The sequence below is a fragment of the Oryctolagus cuniculus genome, chromosome 2 (assembly GCF_051225735.1).
Source record: "Oryctolagus cuniculus isolate XC-2025 breed Fujian yellow rabbit chromosome 2, ASM5122573v1, whole genome shotgun sequence".
NCBI lineage: Eukaryota > Metazoa > Chordata > Mammalia > Lagomorpha > Leporidae > Oryctolagus > Oryctolagus cuniculus.
In genome coordinates, this window is record NC_142868.1 from 131025745 (window position 1) to 131048218 (window position 22474).

A 22474-nucleotide genomic window follows, 5' to 3' on the forward strand; every position below is an offset into this window, starting at 1 on the left:
CAAGAGCCAGGTGCTTCTCCTGGTCTCCCATGTAGGTGCAGGACCCGAGCACTTGGGCCATCCTCCACTGCCTTCCTGGGCCACAGCAGAGAGCTGGACTGGGAGAGAAGTGACTGGGATGGAATCCAGCACCCTGACTGACCAGGACTAGAACCTGGGGTGCCGGCGCCGCAGGTGGAAGATTAGCCTATTGAGCCACGGCGCTGGTTTTCTTTCTTTCTTTTTTTTTTTTTTTTTTTTTTTTTTTTTTGGCATACCTGATAGTTGATGTTTGCTTGGGTCACAAAACTTACTAATAAATATGGAGTTTCAGTATGAATTTTCTTTTTTAATATTTACTTATTTATTTATTTTGAAAGGTAGACAGGAAGAGAAACAGGCTGACATCTGTCATTTATAAGCTCACTCCCCAAATACTGGGACAGGCCAAACCCAGGAAACTGGGAACTCAAGTCAGATCACCCATGTCAATCACAGGGAACCAACCTCTTGAATCATCACCTGCCAACTCCCAGGATGTATGTTAGCAAGAATTTAGAATCAGAATGGAGCCAAGACCTGAATCCAGGATCTGTTTCTTGTTTTTAAAACAATCTATTCCATCTTCTATATGAGCAATTATTTTGTCTTCTCTCATAGGTTTCTCTCTGGTTTCTCTAATAAAAAACATTTTCTGTTCTTAATAAAGTGTTAAAATTCCTTTAGGCAATTAACTGATTCAGCCTAATTGGAATATAAGGAAATATGTTAAACAAATTCTAATCATTCAGCAGGAGGTACCCTGAGAAGTTAAGTCACATGCTTCTCTACCTCAAACGTAGTTGTGGTAGAGGTGAATGAGCACGAAGCTTGGAGTGTGGTACCTGCGTCTTGGCTCTACCACACTGTGTAAACCTGGGAATGTAACTTCACTCTTTCTCATTTCAGTTCTTGTAAGTAGGTGAAAATCAGATCTATAACCAGCATTGCTGCAAAGATTAAATGAAGTTGAATGTTAGAGTACCTGAATCCTTACATTTTGAGGATAATCAATGTCTTGAAGCAGACACATTGGAAGGATTTCCTTTAAATCTTAAAATGTTTGAGTTATTAGTAATGTACATAATATAGCAACTAAATGTTCCTGTTACATTGAAAAAATACATAAGTGAGATAAGATGCATATTACCTTTTCTGGAGGCACTCTTTCTGTGATGAACTTATTAGTAACTATATCTATAAATATTTAGAATCTAGGAAAAGTTAAAATTTGTATGTAATAAAAATGTTTCATATCTGTTTCTCCTTTTGATTTATCTTGGTTACAAGTATATCATCTCATTGAGTGCTGCTCGAAGTCCTAATTTGTCTAGACAACAGTGTCATCAATAAGCATTATCAAGCTTAGAGAGAATAAGCTTTTGTAGTGTTAATGAAATCTGGTTGAAAGATAAGTGAAACAGTTCAACACATATTAATGAGCAGAGTAGCTGTGGAATTTGATTGACAGTTTAAAATTGCATTAACCTTGACCCCCACAATTTATTAGTTTATTATAGAAAAAGTCACTCAGAGTCTTTGGAAATAGAGCTAATTAAGAGACTCCAAGAAATGTTAACTCAAATGAACATAACATTTCAAAAGCTTATTTTAAATCCACCAGGGAAATTCATCAATTTGGGGCTATCTAATGTATACTCAATAGAATACTTTAAAGCTAGGTCAGTTTGATTCTAGATAAGTGGTCAGTGAAAAATAAAATAATGATGCATAACAGAATATAATTAAGAAAGCAAGTTCAGGTAAGATTTAAAATAGGCTAAGTTTAGTAACTGACCCCAAATCCCACCCAAGGATAGAATCTCCTTGGGTCCTCCTTAGTGTCATTGTTATCCCCCTTTGTCTTATAAGGTTCCCATTCATAACTACACAGTCATTCAAATCCACCTCCCAAATTCCAAACTTTCCAGATTCCCTTTGTTCATCGAATCTACATGCCTTTTTTTTCCTTTCCAAAAACTTCTGCTTAATGACAAATGAATTGTTACATGAATTCTAGCTAAAACATTAAAGTGGATAATTGCTGAAAGCACATTAAAATGTTTCAAATATGATTGGATTGAGACTGGTTAATGAATTTTCAAAACCTGATTACTTAATTTTTAAGAAAGATTAATTGAGAAGGGAGAAATATAAATGACTTCTGGCATGTTATTTATGTGTCAGGTAGAAACAGGAATACTAGGCCAAATACATGGCCAAAATGCTGCAGAAGATATACAGTACATATTTTAAAAGACTTTGAGAGTCATCATTAATTTTGTCAGTAAGTTAAATACATGCAATTAAGTTGGCTTCCCTTGTGTTATTTTCTGTTAGATAAATTTCACAACTTTTCTATATGCCTTTGCCAGAAGGAGTTAGAAATCTGCAAGTTCCTTGAGTTATGAGGAAATCTGCTGTAAATTTTCCTAATCTCATGGACAGAATAGTGTTCCCTTCCAAAAGAGGCACATGTTCTAGTCTCTGGGACCTGAGAACAGTTTGGCTACATGGCAAAGGAACTGAGACTACATGGAGAACAAATTCCGGTTTCTGATGACCAGACCTTGACTTGGGTAGATGACTCTGGATGCTTCATGTGAGCAAAATGTAGTAAGATTCCTTACAAGTGGACGATAACTACAGTAACTTCTTTGTTCCTCCAACATATCATCTCTGTATCACTGCATATCTCTCTCTCCCTCTACCTCTCTTTCTCTCTCTTTTATAGGCATATAAAAGATACATATGTAAAATATATATAAAAGATATATGTTTATCTTGAGATATGTAAAGATCCATGTATTTTACCTTAATTTGTAGTTTGATCTTTTCACCAATCAATTATTCATTCTAACATAACAAATTAGGTAGGAATCTCATGTGTTGTTCCAGTAATTTAGTCTAGTCTCAGTTGCTCCCCACACTCATGTCTTCAAATTTATAGTTAAAAGATTTTATAATACCATTTACTCATAAATCTCCCACTCTAAATTGCTATGTGAATGCAAGTTATTAAATAAGATGTGTATTTCTTAGTGGACAATGTTTTGAAAAATACATAGAAATACTAATAAATGAAAGGACTGTTTATGAAGCTGTTAAGTTTGTTTTTGCTAAATTTTCTTGTGTTAGGGTTTAACCATTCACTCACATCACTCTTCATCCATTTCTAAGGAGACTCTCTGACAAAGGAGCCAATCTGGCCAATTTTGTTATCTGTTGGAGTCTACATCTAGAAAATTTAAGAGATTAGAGTATTTTTTCTATTGAGTCTCTGTGATTTAAATGGTCTTCTTTTGATGGCTTAATTTGACCAGTATGAAAAGTTTTTGTTGTGCTTCTTCCCTCTGTGAAATCAATGGCACTGCGTTTAGTGATTGGGCCAGCAGAAATGCAGGTGAAGGCAATGAAAAAGGCAAGGAAGCAAATGATTAGCCTGAATCTGTGCCATAGGAATTAATGTATGACCAAGCCCAGATCAAAGAATGTATGATCAAGCCCAGAAGAAAATATCATGTGGGGATCATAACCCAGCTAGGGATAAAAAACAGCCTTTACCTAAATCATTTCCTCCTAGTTGTATTAATGGAAGGTGCAATTTGATGTAGACAGGGAAACAATTATGATCACTGTCTTAAACAAACATCTAAGAATCTGAGACTCTGTGTTATGATTTTTCTCTTTTCATTCATTATACCTAATTTATGTTTATAAACCAGATATTAATGATATGCAAATTCCTCATGTTATATATACTCTGTTGAGCATGCTCTTATGTAAATAACCCATGAGAAAATTCAGAAAATTGAAATTGGTTCATGTTTCCTTCATTTATACCTAATAGAGTTAATAACCAAGATGGCTGTTCATTACCTATATGCTTTTACTTCTATTTTAGATATGCATCTGAAATTTGAGATGTCACATATGTTACATGACCATATCTGTTTCTCATATTCACGCATGAAAGTACATTTCAGAGAGCCAAGTTTTCTGCAAAGGCAGCATGGAGGTGATTGCGTTATCAGGCATTGCCTACTTTGTACAGGCTAAACGACTAAAATTCAGCTCAGAGCTTTCTCTTCATCTCAAGCTCTCAGAGGAAAAGGGCTGCTTTCAGATGCATTTGGGACAATGACAGCAAGGCTGTTAAACAGCCACCCCATTTCTGAAATTTAAATAAGCTTAGAGTGTCCATCTTAGTTATCTGAATAGACTCTATCCAAAAATTCAGAACAGTTAAAGATGCAGACTCCAGATTTCTTATTTCCGTGTTTCAAAAATGTCTAACTCACATTTCCCATAGAAGTTTAAATAGTTTGATAGTAGTCATTTTGTATCATTATTTAACTCTTTTTTAGGTATGCATAGTGTCACCAAGTAATATGCTCCTTGTGCAAGGAATACAACATGTAAATCTGTACAACTATCCATTATAGTCCCTGAGCTATAGCAAAAAAAATGCTAACTTAAAGTATGTTAAAATGAAGATTGATTTGTAATGCTATGATGACATCTTCACTAAGTGAAAACATAAATAGTCATAGTTTTAAGGAAAGTGGTGCTCTTCTGGGGAGACAAGAAACAGCTGGCATGACCAGCAGCAATCTGAATTATGTAAGCTTTTAAAAATTGTAGCATATTTAATTTTTTTGAATCTTTGTAATTTTTTGAAGTTTCCTCTGAGATAAGTCAGGTGGTTTGTTCAAGCTTGATGAGTTTTTTGAATGGAACAGAACAGAGACAGGATTTGGTACAGTGGTTAATATCTCTTTGGAATTCCAGCATTGTATATCAGTCTGGGTTCAGTTTTCACTTCTGCTTCTGATCCAGCTTCATGTTAATGTGAATGTTAATGGCTGGCAGCAAGTGACAGTTCAAGCACCTGGTTTCCTGCCACCTATGTGAGAGATTCAGTTTCAGTTCTGGGTTCTTGGTTTTGACCGGGTAAAATTCTGACCAATAGGGGCATTCCTGGAGTAAACAGTGGAGAAAAGTTCTCTGTCTCTTGTCTCTGTTTCTGAATCGCTCCGTCTTTCCTTTTCTCTCTCTGTCCCTCAAAAAATGAGAGTAAAAAAATAAAAATTATAAAAATGAGCAGAACACAATCTGCAGTACAAAGGTCAGGTGGAAATTAAAATAGGTGTCTATCTGATAAAACAGTAGTTGTATTGAAGCCAATGCACTTTTTCACCCTATCTCATTTTATTAAAACATTAACTTGCAGATTATGGTGTTGTCATATAAATTATTTTTAAATGATAATTTGACACACCATGTGAAGAACATTTCCTAAGAGACTAAAACTGTATGTTGGGTGGAGACTCTGATCAGAATAAGACATTTTACATACTTATATTTCTTTTTTGAGATTTTCTGATAAAGAGTATTTGGTGGGGTACAGTTATGTGATAGATAATGATCTTTAGCATCTGTGGGACAGGGAAGGTGCTTTCCCAAGGACATAGACGTCACTTGGCACAGATTCACCACTGTGTTCATGCACACGGTAGCACACAAGCCTGCTGAGCGCTTTTATTCACCCTCTAAACCTGACAGATGTGATCCCAGTGAGGTTCCACCATCTTCCACAGCTGAGTAGAGCCCATATGTGAACAGAAAGCGAAAAAGAAAGGGGGAAGATTAATTCAGTTGTCAGTGTAAGTAATTGGGGTTGTGTTGCCACCCTCCACAGTCTGCATGCAAGTTAGCCATTTCCTTAATTATTTATAAACGTGCACACACACACACACACACAACAGTATTGAGCTCAACACCAGCTATATATTTTTCACAATGTGTTTACCCCTGTAGCTGTTTCCATTTTATTCAGATGGAATGAGGAAGGCACAGATTGTTGTCTTAATTGTATAACCTGAGAAATCACTGGATTTATGGACAGATAATGGACAGATCTAGAGTTCAAAGTAAACATACAGAAATATTTAAATCTCTTAGAGTTTGTTTGCATCTTTTTGCCAGACACTGTGACAAGGAAGAATGAGCAATTCTGAGGGCTACGTTTTCCATTCTATGCCTGCTAGCTTGGAGAATGCATGATTGTAACTTAATATGTCAGTGAAGCCTGCCTTTGTTCTGAAAATATATACCGAAATTAGATAATATCTGTGAGTTTGATTTATTGTACAGGCTATACAAATGTGTACAAGGAAGTGTTTTTTATGATGAACACACTTTTTCTTTGGATAAATTGTACAGCAGTTTGGGAGTAGACTCACTAGTAAAGAACTTAAGGATAATCCATTTTATGAAGCTTATTTGAAAATGAGATATTTTTATCCATAGTAAATCAGTCTATGTCTTCCATAAGTTTTGTATAAATAGATTTGGCAATTAACACAGACTGTTATAAAAGTAGATAAGTTACAAATAGAAATGTAAATGAAGTGCTAACGTTTTATAGTGGAAAAATATCTACCTGGGGTTGTTCTATTAAGTCTGGCTCTTTTATTTTTTTGAATAACTGTATTGTTTGCCACATAGTTTCCTTTGTTTCATTTTGAAATGAACTGTTATTCCCTAATATTTGGGAAATGAATTTTCTAGAGAGGTAAAAGTTGTAAGGCTGTAGTTTATTGTTGATCTGATATAAAATGCATAAATCAAGTTGTTATTGAATTTTATTAACTGTGTAGTAGAGCTATGTGCAATATATGTACACATATGTTGTGAATAAAGAGTGTATTTGCATATATGTATGCAAATATTATATATGTGTATTATTAGTGTATCATATTTACATGCTGATGTTTTGTAAACAAGTATGTAATCAAGTGATTACAGTTCTGTTGAGTCGCTACTTTATTTAAAATAGTTATTTAAGCTACTTTCAAAAGATTTGTAATTGTATTTTTAGTATCTTCACTAAGTAGAATTCAGATCCTTGCCATTATTTGCTCCTTCTAAATATGGAATATTAACACTGTTTTCTAGAGTAGTGGCATCTGATTAAAACCATCACATGAAAATCAGCTGATCTGCTGTTTTTAGCTATTATAGCAACTCTATCCTCTGAAAGTTTCTGCTGATTACAAATAAGTTAATTAAGAAGATGGATTAAACATACTCTCCTCAACACTAGTCAATTTAGAAACCATGAGTAGACAAAACATACATAATTAGAGTGAGTCATATGACCTAGTATCTTTTGCAAATAAGAATCAGAGAGTACTGGAATATTCACTGTAATGGGACCTAGCATGCCAAACTGCAGTTACCCATCAGCAGTTGTGCTCTTGCTAATGCATTACCATCACAAAATCTCTAGCATGTAGACAAATGCCTTAAATAATGGGTTACCCAATGCCTCTAAGAAAATCTACTTCATCATAAAAAATTTTAGAAAATAGAAGTTTTTAATTTGTCAGTGTGTATCTTCATGTAAATCCCATCCATTGGTCATCTTGTTACATCTTTAACAATGTGAAGTGATAAAGAATATAACAAACTAGCATCATTTTCAGTATACTATGCACATGTGAATTTATCTAATTGAGAAAGTTATTTTAATATATTTGTTGTTCCGTACACTGTCAATAAATAAATAAATAAATAATTAGAAAAGACTCTAAAATCCCCAGGCATTCAAAGGAGAAATATTCCAGTGTTTCTCACTGTGTTTCCTTCTAAGTCAATATTTCCCAAATAATTTTCTGAGGAACACTAGTCCTTAGGATACTCCTTGAAAAGTGACTTAGGAAGTAAATAGGTTTGGAAAACACTGCACACTAATTCTCTACTGGAGGACCATGAAGAACATTATAAAATGCTGTGATGTTCTGAAAATATGCATTATTATTGAAATATACATTATTTACCCAGATTTGTCCAAATGTGTTTTACTTTGAATCCTCTCTTCCTCAGCTGGTTATTTTTTCTTCTAAAATTTAACCTGTTGACCTTCAATGTTACCTTGGAACATGTTTCTGGAATTTGTGGTATACATCGCTGTCTTTAGGTGTGCCAAGAAAATTTAGAATTATGTAAGTTTTCAGAAGGACTGGAATGGGGCACATTTTGCATTATAGACTCATTAGTTCTTCGCAAGATCTTATATAGAAGCAATCAAAACAGTATGAAAATTATAACATTTACATCACGACCTGGCAATCATTTTGGTAGCAGAGTAAGACAGACAGGGCCTGTGGCATGGAACTTTTGTGCTGTCCAATTGTAACTGGAAAATTATCAACTATTGTTCAAGGTCTAAAATACTGAAGAAAGAGTCATCAATGCATGAAATTGGCAAGCAAAATATAAGACAAACTTGTAAGTCTGTATCAGAGAGGGCAAGACTGAGAACGGTAACCAAGGAACAGTTTTCCAGGATAGAGAGGTCTGTGGAGAGTGGAGAGTGGAGAGTGGGGCGAGGCCAGTGAGTAGAGGACTCTGTGCTTCTGCCTAGATCTGTTGCCAGGCTCACCCTTTCTCAATCAAGGGTATCAAATGACGCATCAGAGCCTTCAGATATTCTTGTGGAACCCTGCTTTTCTGTGGATCAGGGTGTCAAGTTCAATGCTTTGAATCGGGGATGACAGCTTCTTTTTTTTTTTTAAGGTTTATTTTTAGTTATTTAAGAGAGACAGAGAGAGATCCTCCAACTGCTGTCTTCACTTCCAAATGTCCGCAACAGCCAGGGCTGGGACAGGACAAAGCCAGGAGCCCTGAGATTCTTACAGGTCTCCATGCAGGTGCAGGAGCCCAAGCACTTGGGCCTTCTTCTGCTGCTTTCCCAGGCACATTAGCACGGAGCTAGATAAGGGTGGAGCAGCCAAGCCAGGAACTCAGAGCCATGTGGGATGCCAGCATCACTGGCAGTGGCTTAACCCTCTATGCCACAATGCCAACCCTAAAAGCTTCTTGAAAGTGAGTTTTAGGATTGGAAATTTATTTGCTTAATTTTTTATTATTTTGATAATATACCAACAAATGAAAATGAAGAAATAACAGGAGTCTCCGTTTTAAGTGGTCACAATGATACTTGTAACAATTATACTTTGCTAAGCTTTTAATTATCACCTGCACAGCCTTACATAATTGCTTCTTTGTGGTCTTCTCGCTAGAGCCATGTGCCAAGGAGGGACTTTGCTAATTCTTGGGAAGCGTAATTGGCCAATGGTGATTAGGAGTTGAGATGCTAGGATTACATCTCAACATTCTCACTGCTGTGAGTGCAAATAGGGGAGGTTACTCAAAACCTGTTTTGGTTTCCACAGGTGCAATTGAAGATGATAGCTTCCCAGGTTCTTACTACCGTAGAGGAGCAAATACCAAGAAACACATATAAAATAGTGCTAGACACACTTAAGGCTTTCTAAAGTAACAGCAATTTGTACTGTTTACATCATCAGTTTTATAAGGTACATTAGTTATTTCTTCAAGTTATATTTATCTCTCCCATATTTTAGTTTTTCATATTACTTAGATCAATTTTTCATTTATTACATATGATGCAAATACTTTCTCCTTATCTTTTGGCTTTTGCCTATATCTATTATGTCTTTCTAGTGGATTTTTTGGTCAAATTAACCAATCTTTCCCTTTTTGCATCTAGGCTTCCTCTCCTAGTAGTTTCTGAATCAATTCATAAATCTTTCCTTTATTACCTAGATAGCTTCATCTGTTATCTTTAGATACCTTATTCATTTGGAATCTATTTGTATGTGAGATATTGTTCCATTTTTATCTTTTTCACTTGGCTCTCTAATGCCTTTTATTTAAGCACTCTGTATTTTCCCGACTGATTTGAAATGCTACTTTTGTCATATACTAAATCTCCATTTGCACTTGGATTTATTTTTTCTTGTATCAGTTTGAAACCTTTCTTACTATTTCTATTGCTATTAAACATTAGTCTTACTCTTCTAATATTCTAGCTAGATCTTGTTCATAAATAAAATTATAGATTTTGCCTATATATTTCATATTCTGCCACCATAATGAAATGTTATTGTTTATATTAATAGTTTAATAGATTGTTTATGACAATTGTTGGAAAGCTTTTTCTTAAATAGCCAAATAGTAAGACCTTGCTACCAGTACCTTCTCTGTCACAACAAATTGACCTGAGTAGTGCAAAAACAATTGTAGATAATATGTAAATTAATGAACATGAATGTGTTGTAATAAAACTTTATTTTCTAAAACACATGTCCGGGTAGGCATTGTAGTACAGCGGGTTAAGCTGCCACATGGAATATCTGCGTTTTATGAGTTTGAGTTCCCACTTCTACATGCTTCTGGGCCAGTTTCCTGCCAACGTGTTTGGGAGACAACAGACAGTGGCCCAAGTACTTGGGTTCCTGCCACCCATATGGGAGACTTGGATGAAATGTCTCTCTCCTGACTTCAATCTAGCCTAGCCTCAGCTGTTAAGGGCATTTGGAGAGGGACCCAGCAGATGGAAGATCCCTCCCTGTCTTTCCCTCTCTCTCTGTCACTCTGCTTTTCTTTCTTTTTTTGTTAAGTGAAAAAGAGATTACTTTGACAACATAGATACCAAATGTATCTAAGCATCCATAAACATAATAATATGGCAAATTACATGAAATAACACATCAAAGAATGTACGTTATATTAGAAATTATTAAGAAAAACAGTAGCCACATAGAAAGCGAATAGCAAATGAACATTATCTTGAGATTTTCTCAATATAATAAATGTATATGATCAAAGCAACTAAGAAAAAGCATCATTTGTTCACCAATAAATAAATGAATCTTGAAAATAAGCAAAAGCAAATATCTAGCCTAAGAGCCAGTTTGCTGGTCTACTCTCCAGAGTTATTCATAAGCATTATTATGCCATCTGGAAAAATGAGCTTTTATTTTTTGTTCAATTACTGTAACTCTAACAATTTTTATTTTGTTGTATTATGTTTTGTTTTCAACTGAGTATGTTGGTTATGTTGCTAATGTCTTGTTAAATATTAGTAGATAAATTGGGAATCTTTGAGTTTTATATATCCGTAGTGCGAAGTGTCTAGTATTTCTCCAATAAGTAAAATGCCAGCTTTTGGGAAGGATGTATAACATTTACTGTATGAAATTGGGATATAAAATTCTTTTTTTTTTTTTTTGACAGGCAGAGTGGACAGTGAGAGAGAGAGACAGAGAGAAAGGTCTTCCTTTGCCATTGGTTCACCCTCCAATGGCCGCCGCGGCCGGCGCGCTGCGGCCGGCGCACCACGCTGATCCGATGGCAGGAGCCAGGAGTCAGGTGCTTTTCCTGGTCTCCCATGGGGTGCAGGGCCCACGCACCTGGGCCATCCTCCACTGCACTCCCTGGCCACAGCAGAGAGCTGGCCTGGAAGAGGGGCAACCGGGACAGAATCCGGCGCCCCAACCGGGACTAGAACCCGGTGTGCCGGCGCCGCTAGGCGGAGGATTAGCCTAGTGAGCCGCGGCGCTGGCCGGGATATAAAATTCTTACCTCATGAAGTGATTTGACCAGAGATAGATGTTGAACTCGATAACATCTACAGATAAGCATCTACAGAAATAATAATGGTTTTCCTATTTAGATCTAGGAATATAAGCTAGATCAAAAATTTTCTAGTATTAGACTATTAAATTCTTAAGACTAATCCCACTTGATCATGATGATTTATTTGTGTGTATTCTTCATTGTTTTTGCTAATATTTTATTTAGAAATTGTTTATTTTTTTAGTTTTGAACAGGTTCAATAGAGTTCCTATATACAGTTCTGACAATGTGATATTCCCTTTCTCATTCCTCTCTCCCTCTCTCTCCCTCCCTCATCCGCCCTCTCCCTTTTCCCTCCCTTTTCTCCCTCCTCACTTTTGAGATAATATATCTTTAATTTACATTGCAATCAAGGGCTTAATGTTGCATTTTGCAATATGGAATAACTGGATTGATTTTATGTATGTGTATTTGTGTGTATGGATATGTTTAGACTTAATTTTGGTTTATCTAAAAAAATCTAGGTCCATTTCTACTGTTTTATGTTTTGGGAAAATGCAACATAATACTGTGATTATACTTTTTTTATATTGAGTCCCTTGGTAAAATCTCCCGGGACTCTAAATTGCAGGAATAATTCTGTGAGAATTTTTCCGGTTCACCATCTGACAGTGAAATATTTTGATTCCTTTGAAAGTAAGTTTATAAAGATGTTGTATACTTCTTTGTTTACTTTGAAATTGGTTTTATTTTTCTAAGGCAGCAATAGTACTTAACTCTTTTTAGACAGGAGAGAGCAGTTGAGCTGGTTTATTACATTCCACCAGGATACCCTCCCCTTGCTGTACTTCAGTACAGATGTTTCACTTTGGGTTTTTCTTTTCTTTTTTTTTTTTTTGAGTGTATTTTTTTTATTTAGTAAATATAAATTTTCAAAGTACAGTTAATGGATTACAATGGCTTCCCCCCCCCCCCATAATTTCCCTCCCACTCACATTGGGTTTTTCACTGAGGTTCAGGAAGCTTCTTGGTGGGGAAAGGTATTTGGAAAAGAATTGGCATATCTTCTGACATCTTGATTCCTTTGGGATTGGTAGACTCTTTAATGCTCTTCTCTTCCTTCACCAAGAAACCTTCAGAGGATACAGTCTCCTGTTACTTCATCCTTCCTCCTCCCTGAATTTGAAACTTAAGGTTGCCATTTTCATTCCTGTGGGATTTCCAGGTCTCTCTTTGTCTTATTGATAATCATTCCTCTGACCCACCACATTTAGATCCGGTCTGATTTCTCACCATCAGAATGCACATCTTTGTTTCTGGGAGTAATTTTTCCTAAATTCTGACATTGTCAGGCCCCCACAGCCCTCTTCTTTTCCAAAGTAGTTTCTGCCTGATCTTCCCTTCTAGCACAAAAGTTAGAATTTGTTCTACTTGTTGAAGGTGTTCTTCTAGTTCTACAAATTCTACTTACAGCACTCTTTCTACCAGTTAAGTTTCAAGTGCAGATTATGATCAGTTATTTAGTGTATCATTTGAGGTGTTTGACTCTTAGAACGTTTAGTCCACTGTATTGTCTCAAAGAAGCAAGGACATTATCTTTTATTGTTTAAATAGTTCATTATAATGCATATATATGTACGTATAATATATAGAGAAATTTTGTGTTTCCCTACCAGATGTTTATTTTACTAACATAAGAATTTTAACATGAACTGATCCATTAAAAAGTGTTAACTAAGTCAGAAGAAATATAGATCTGAAATATTTTTAAGAAAACATAATCAACATTGACTAGATCCCATATACTCCTCTGGCCTCTAGAGCAACTGGTGATAGTTATATCAATACTGGTAAACAATGTCAGAACAGTGAATATTAAAATTTTCACAACATAAAATCATTTGTTCTCAGCATTGGCTCATCCCCATTTGAAATGTTCCTTTGTGGGACTAGTAACAGGTGAATTGAAAGTGCTCTTGGACCTGCAATCCTGAGACCTGGACTCTAATTATCATTCGCTTCCAGACAGCCAGCTGTGTCACCTTTCACAATCATGAGCTTCAGTTTTCTCAGTATAAATTTACTGGAATGCTGTTGGAGGCATAATGAAACTCAACTCCAAGAATCTAAGATCCTATCTTACTTCTGATAGCATATGTATTACTGTTATTTCTTTCCATTGATCCCGAATGGGACATTCACCGGCAAATGACCTCAGATCTTTTTTCTGTTGACGAAATGACAGAACTCGCTGAATATCCCTACAGTCATCTGTCTAAGAGCAGGTAGAGGAACAGAACGCCATGAGGTGAACAGCAGGCATCCCTGCAGCCAGGGCTTGCACCTGCTTGATTGCTTGCTTTTGCAATCACTCTATCTTGATTTTACTCTCCCATCTAGGTCTCTTTCTCTCTCTCTCCTTCTCTCTCTGTCCTAATTTATTTGTATCTTTTCTTCTTTTACATGGAATAAATTATGGAAGAGAATATAAATTAAGAGAAATAAATTATGGCAGCAAGTGTAATTGTTCTACGACCTTATTTAATTGCCCACTGAGAATACGGTGGGGGCCACTTCTCAAGTGAAGCACAGTCCTCTTGTCTGTCTGTGTCCTTACTAATTAGATCACCGGTTATCTCAGTTTTCCATTTGCCTTAACCAGTATCTTGGATCTTTGAAGCCAAACAATTTTTGTTTCTGTTGCCAAGTTTCCATTATCTTGCCATTACCTTCATTTCTTACATTTGCATAAATCAAATGCTAAGCAGTGATAATCTTTAACAATCACGAAAACTTCAAAGGAAGTGATAAGTTTATTTCACTGTAATCCTATTGAAAATGAAATACATACTTGCAGCAAGGGTCCTTTTCATTTATTTTCTGTAAGGTTATGTACACAGAAGGCAACACTTTCAAATCTGTATAAAAGTATTTCTTCCTCGTAATCCATATATAGTTTCTCAATTTAAGTTACCTCTAGCTGGGGAATTTATAGTAAAACATTTTTGAAAACTAAAAATCAAATGCTAGTTTACAAACAAAAGAATTAATGGTGACTAAGATAATGTCTCTCATTTTGTATCAATTACACAATTCTTATCAAAGCAAAGATCACATTTTCTTACCTCTCTTCCATGAAAAAATAATTTAGTGGATAAATAGTATCTTTTAGTTTATATAAAAGTCTTTCTTCTTTCGTGGACAGTGTTGTCATTCTTGATGAGAGTTAAAATGGAAATATTTCCAGGGGCTAAATAAGTATGTCAGCTTTCCTTAAGAAAAGAAGTATTGTTGAAATACATCAGCTTAATATAGAAATATAAGTTCCTGGTGTACTTTAATTGATGAATAGAGTCTTAACATTCTTGAAAAGGAGAAAGCAGAATGTGTCAAAGAAAGCACCAAATATTATATACCTTCTAACTTAATCAGTAGTAGATTATCAAAAAGCAAAATTCAGCTTTTGGACTTGGCAACCAGATAGTATATTTGAAAACCTGAACATTATGTCTTCATAGTATTAAGATTTAAAAGAACTAAATAAGTTAAAAAAAGAAAAACACAAAAGGATAATAACACAGTAGTCCAAACTGAAATTTAGAAAAAGGAAATTGAATAGTTGAAATAAGTTTTGAAAAAAAAAAAAAAACCATGAAACTGAGGTGATGATTCTGATTGATAAAGATAACTGCAGAGCACTCAGCATCTCAATTAATTTCTTTGTTTAAGGAAGGTGAGCTGATTTTTAGCTTTAAATATATTTTATTAATACTGAAAGATGTGCAAACATGTTCTATAGCTAAAATGTTTCTTCCTTAAAGTTACTTGTATAGATATATAAACACATACATATATATGCATGCAAACATAAATACATATATGCATATAAATGTACATGTTTACATGCATATTTGTGTCCATAAAATAAACAGGCGGCCATTGGAGGGTGAACCAACGGCAAAGGAAGACCTTTCTCTCTGTCTCTCTCTCTCACTGTCCACTCTGCCTGCCAAAAAAAATATGAAAATATAAAAAGTCAGTGGAAAATGTAATTAGATGTTAAGTTTATTTAAGTGCAAACTATTTTGAGTATCCTGCATGATTTGCTCATAATACACGTTTTTCCTAACCTTTTAAACACTCCCTTCATGCGTAAATTTTGAACTTCTTGCCCCTAAATAAACATTTAAACTCCATTTTCTACAAACTTTTTGAAGTACCCTTATATTTACAAATTATGAAAACGTTCATTAGCAAGTTCAACTCTAAAAAACTTGTGTTATTTTGTTTATTCATAAGATTGTTACATCTTCACTTGATAATTTTGGCATTATCTTTTTTTCCTTAATTGCCTTGATAATTTGAAAGCTAGAAAGAAGTAAATAATTATTTTAGATCCTGTTCCTTTGCTTACATGGTTACATAATCAAATTTATTTTTTCATGTTTTCCTCATCACTTGTATCTTAACTTTTAATAGTGTATACCTTTCTAATTTTATCTTTCATTTTATTTTATTTTGAGATATACACACATATACATGGGGATGTACACATATATGTTTATAAATTTTATATATACATGCATGATATAAGTATATATGATTCTAATATAAATTAAATATTTTAAATGACAATTTTGTCCATCTGTTAATGATTTCGAATGATGGTGATAGTTGTGATTTGTTTGTATATTATATATATTTAATATTTTGTTTTTAATATTGGCATTGGTGTGGTATTTAGTACAAAATTCCTCTGTAACTTACAGAAAATGTCAAATTAAAGATTACAGGCAGAAGTATTTAGCACAGTGGTTAAGATGCTGCTTGGGACCCACATCCCTTATCAGAGTGCCTGGTTCAAGTTCTACCTCTTTTGCTTCCAATTTAGCTTCCTGCTAAAGCTTATCCTGGGGGCAGCAGGTAATGACTCAAGTACTTGGTTTGGTGTCATCAATGTGGGATTCCTGGACTAAATACCAGACCCATGGCTTCAGCCAGTACCAGCCCTGGTTGATGAGGGTGTTTGGAGAGTGAACCAGAGGATGGTATACTTCTCTGTCCATCTCTCTTTCTGTTTCAGCTGTCTGCCTTTGAAATACAGTGGAAATATATATAGTTTTAGAAGTGTTACATTAAGATTTTGAATATGTAATACATTTACTTTCACATTATACTATTCCTGATCTCAGATTTATTTTGGAATATAATATTAGAAAATTATATTCCTTGCTATTTAATTAGTTAAGTTAATTTAAAACCATTTTAAATAATTTATACCTTCCCTATGATAAAATATTTTCTTGTTTGTATCTCTCTTTGTTCTATACTTCACTTTGTAGATTTTTCTATACATTTTGGTGCTAGCATCTGTTTCAAAAATGAATAATAATTGGGCCATCGCCGTGGCTCACTTGGTTAATCCTCCACCTGGTGCCGGCATCCCATATGGGTGCCGGTCCTAGTCCCTGCTGCTCCTCTTCCAGTCCAGCTCTCTGCTGGGGCCCGGGAAGGCAGTGGAGGATGGCCCAAGTCCTTGAACCCCTGCACTCGCATGGGAGACCAGGAAGAGGCACCTGGCTACTGGCTTCAGATCAGCACAGCGCTGGCTGTGGTGGCCATTTGGGGAGTGAACCAATGGAAGGAAGACCTTTCTTTCTGTCTCTCTCTCTCACTGTCTATGGCTCTACCTATCAAATAAAAAAAAGAATAATTATGTAATGATAATAGTGATGTGTGTTCTTGCTATTCAAGACACTATGAACCACACATTTAAACTAATGTACAAAGGTAAAAACCAACTAAGTTAAAAATATTTGGGGCCAGTATTGTGGCACAGCAGGTTAGGCCAGTGTCTACAGTGGCAACATGCAATGTGGGTACCAGTTTGTGACCTGGCTGCTCCACTTTTGATCCAGCTTCCTGCTGATGCACCTGGGAAGGCATTGGAGGATGACTCACATGCCTGGGCCCTGGCACCCATGTGGGAGACCTGGAGGAGGCTCTCTGCTCCAGATTTGGCTTGGCCCAGCCCTAAGCCACTACAGCAATTTGGAGAGTAAATAAGCCGATGAAGATCTCTCTCTCTCCTTGTCCCTCTCCCTCTCCTCCCTTTCCCTCTGATTCTGGCTTTATACACACACACACACACACACACACACAACAAATCTTTATACAAAATCTTTATATATAAATAATCTTTATACTTAAAAAACTTTATGTATGTACATAAAATCATTATGCTTAAAAATATGATTATATTATGTAGTAACCAGTGGAATAGGACCAAAAATAATAAAATCAGCTACACTCAAAACATTCATTAAACTCACAGAATAATTTTGATGGAACAAACTTCCTTGTATTAAATATTCTATTGAGAGACAGTGTTTCAGAGTACCATAAGAGATTTTCATTTATTTTATTCTTTTAAAACTATCAGGAAGAAGTCTTAGAGTTAACTTAAAGGTCTGCACATACAGTATTAAACATTTTACATGATATCTAATAATTTTCTTTGCCAATAGTTTTAAGCAGTATATTTTGTAAATGGTCATTTATATAATCTAGGAATGATATATTTATATTTTGGTTTTTATAATCTGGCATTTTAATGAATGCTCTTATAATATCTATTGTCATATAATTTCTTCCCCTGAGATTTATAGATAGCAAAATATGTCATTTTTTTAAGATTTATTTATTTATTTGAAAGGCAGAGAGAGAGAGAGAGAGAGAGAGACCTTCCATCCACTGGTTCACTCCCTAAATGGCTGCAACAGCCAGGGCTGGACAGGGCTGAAGCCAGGAGCCAGGAGCTTCTGGGTCTCTCATGTGGTAAAGTGGCCCAATCACTTGGACCATCTTCCACTGTTTCCTAGGCACATTAGCAGGGAGCTGGATGTGAAGTAGAGCAGCTAGGACATGAACCAGCATCTATTGTGGTCCTAGTGCTGCAGGCCATGACTTTAACCTACTGAACCACAGTCAGCCCCCAAAATGTCATCTTTTAGTAAAGATGTGAATATACCCCTGTTTTCTTTTCTTTCACTCATATAATTTACTGATTTTATTGCCTTGGATAGTACAGATTATGCAGGTGTTGATCATGAGACTCCTTACTTATTTTTTTAAGATCTGTTTATTTGCTTGAAAGACAGAGTCCGGGAGGAAGATACAAAAAGAAATTTTCTTTATTATTTTGGTCCCATTACATTGGTTCACTCCACAAATGGCTACAATGATTGAAGCTGGGCAAGGCAGAATCTAGGAGCCAGGAACTTCTTCTGAGTCTCCTGTGGGTGCAGGGGTCCAGGTACTTGGGCTATCCTCTGCTGCTTTCCCAGGTACATTAGCAGAGAGCTGTGTTGAAAGTGGGGTAGCCTGCATGTGAACTGGAGCACGTATGGAATGCTGGCATCGCAGGTGGAGGCTTTACCGGTTATGAAACAATGCCAGCTGGTCATTAGTTATTCTTGATGCTAAAAGAAACATCTCTAAGCAGAGGTGCTTAATGTGCTTGATGATCATTTAATAGAATCCATATTTTACAACAAAATGTGTATATGTATAGGTTTAAAGATGTCTAATTAGATAAATGATAAATTCTCAAAAGGGTCAAGAACCGTTGCTCATAACTAAGGGACAAAATCATGTATATGAGATAATTATCCTTATACTAAGTATAGCTTAAAATTTCTGATACTTTTTATTTCCTCCATTTTCTCAATTTTTGCTCCCCTTTTCAAAATTGTTATTAAAATAAAGAGAACAGATTTCATGTATTTCATAGATGCAGTTCTAAGAACATAACCATACTTCCCTCTCGTCTCCCTCCCTCAGTTCCCCCTCCTTCCTTCCTTCCTTTTTTTTCCTTTAATTTCTGCAATAATGTAATTTACATTTATTTTAAAATCACAGGCTTGATGTACCACTAACCATAATGTTCAACAAGTAAAACGTAGAAAGATCACAGTTTCACAAGAGTACATGGAAGGGTTAAAAAAAATCAAGCCATAAAATGTCAGTTTCATTCTTAAAGTTTTTTTTGCTTGCATTCTGTATTCACAACTACATACCAGAGAAAACATGATATTTGTCTTTTTGGGACTGATTATTTCGCTAAGCATAGTGGTCTCTGGTTTGATTTTGTATTCAGTGTGTGGATGTTTTCAAATGCTTTCAGCTTAATTTTGTTGTGGTAAATTATGTCGAACACAATTTTAAATTTAGAAACGTGTTGTATTTGTTACAGTATACCTGTCTTCTAGTTTTTAAGGAGTGCTTTGTCAGCTTTACTCTTTGGAGCCATTTCTAGCATCTTCAAAAGAATGGAAAATATTGCTGTTTTTTATGATCTGGAAAAGTTATATACAGACATATCATTTATTAGTTTTAAGTTCATATGTATTTCCTGTGAAACTCCCACAGGCTGGTGACAATTTGTAGTTCCATTATTTCTTTTTGTCTGGTATGTTTTTTGCCAAAAGTTCTTTGCTGCTTGTCAGTCAGCTCCAATCCTGCATGCCTTATTGTGGTTGTTATTCAGTTGGAATTTCCTGAGCACACAGTGGTAGGCAATGGGGAATACAAGTATAATTAAGATAGCACCTCTGACCTTTATGGTTTCTAGTGTACTAGGGAAGGTATTCTAGTGTATTAAGGAAGCCTCCATGCAAGTATCTTTCAAAAATGTTATTTATTTATGTGTAAAAGCGATCATGTTCACTAGTGAAAATTTGTAAGCAAGAGGGATTTTGTTTTTACTTTTAAATAAAAGTAATATATGACAATTGGAAAAACAAGAGAACATGGAAAATGACAGAAAGTCAATCGTATTCCCACTAGCAAGGGGGGTCGCTACTCTTAACATTTGCATGTATTTATTTCAAGTATTTTTATCTATGCATATATTTTATGATTATACCATTAATACAATGTTGTATAATGCCACTCTGGTTACCTCTGTATTACAAGCATTTTTCCTTGCCATTAAAAGCATTTTGAATGAATGATGACTATAAAATTACATCCTATGCATGTATAATAATTTCTTAAAAGTGCCCAATTGGACATTTAAGTTGCTTACATCCTTTTCACTTTGATGAACATTTTTATTCACAAGTGTTTATCCTTTCTTAGCTTATTTTTAGAAGAAATTATGAGAAATGGAATCACTGGGTTAAAAGTGTCATTATTTTAAAAGCTTTAGATGCATATTACCAAAGAACAGAGAGTGTACTGGTGCTTGTTCCTTTTCCCCTCCAATGCCCATGTTTTTTTCTTTTACTTTTGTTTAAAATTAGTTATATACATTTACAATGACATTTCACATTTTATCTACAATTTTGCATTCTTCTTAACCTATTTTTTAAAAATGTGTTTACATACTCTGGGTAAGGTTCTTAACAGGTGCATAATAAACTAGGCATGTAATTGTAGTTTGCCTAAAAATTTGTCTTTTTGGATTTAGCCTTTTATTTCAATTTACAGCATTATATACCATTTCCTTTGTGTCTTTTAAAGCAGACTTTATAGTAGTTATGATTTGAAATGTGAATGCTAGCTTTGAATTTCCTGATCATTTCTAATTAGCTCCACAACTTAAGAAAGTCACAGTTCCTTTAGCCTATTTTTTCATCCCCCAAAATGTTAGAGATTTAGAAATATCTGTTTCATAGTGTTGTAATGAAAATTTAATAGGATAATATAGCAAGAACTATATCACACTGCTTGTTAAAATTCCAAGGCATCTAAAAAATATAAAATGAGAACTCCTTAAGGTGGGTTACTTAGGGAAGCTATTCAATTCCTGATTGGGTTAGGGTCAATTTAAAAAACCTGTCTTCCTACCAACTCAAAACCATTGAGAACTGGTCTTGAGTGCCCAACTTTGATTCTCACAGATCATTGTAGCTGAGATCATGCTCAGCGAAATTCTCAGTCACTGTCTTTGCTCCTAGTACCCCAGTTCCTGAGTTGAGGATTTGTCTGAAAAGGGTGGAAATGAGAGAAATGGGTTATATTAATAAGCTTTTAACTTTGTTGTTTGCTGCTACGATATCCTCTTGTCTCAATTTTCAAGCCCCAATCATATGCTTCACAATTCAATTTTTTTTCAATTTTTAATTTTTATTTAATGCATGCATTTTTATGTAAATACAACATTAGGAATATAGGGGTTCTTTCCCCCAAATCCCCCCCAAACACACACACACACACACTCCTATCCCACCTCCCATTCCCTCTCCCATCTCTTTCGTCATTATGGATCATTTTTAGTATGACTTTGTATACTAGGTGGTTTAACTTTCTGGTGACGATCAAGTGAATTGTGCTCACAAACCATAGCTTTGGCCACAAAATCATCATGCAGATTTAGCACTGCTATTCATTTCTTTCAAATCGATGTGTAGGATTACTAGGAAAGTGTGGCAACCCAGCCTTCCAAGGCTAGATTTCCCTGGTTTCTTGTAATATAGCGGTCTGATGGAAGCAGCCAGGACAGATTTCTCTGGGGTCTACAGAAGAAGGACATGGAGTTTGGAAAATGCTAAAGGTGAAATATATAACTCAAATCCCCAGTAAAGGTATCCTTCAGTCAAAAATAATCATAGGATACTTATGGATGTGCCAGGTGTATTTTTGCAAGTTAGAGATGAACATACACATAGCACACAGCCATCTCCAGATGTTGTTACTAGCAGAAAACAATGAGGCATACACTGGAAGCAGGCACTCTGGCTTACCTCTAGAGAGCAGGAAGACTGGTGGAAAGCTTCCTAGGGCAGATGATGCTGCGGTTGCAGTGGTCTGACTGAAGACAGACTGCTTTCACAGAGGCACAGCCCTGGACACAGTTATGCCCGCTGGAGATAGGACCTGTGAAAACAGCACTGAAAAATTATCCTCGTTTTGGCATTTCTAAGACCACAATAAGGAGATAAGACTTTACGTGGCCGTAAGAGGGGAGCCAGCTCAGTCTGGTAGTGGTGTGGATTGGAGG

The 22474-nt window shown here is 35.5% G+C and overlaps 1 protein-coding gene across 1 annotated transcript in view; it reads left to right on the top strand.

The window, feature by feature from the left end:
* LRRTM4 (leucine rich repeat transmembrane neuronal 4) overlaps positions 1-22474 on the top strand; it is an 807195-nt gene that overhangs the window by 650229 nt on the left and 134492 nt on the right. The window lies entirely within an intron of this gene.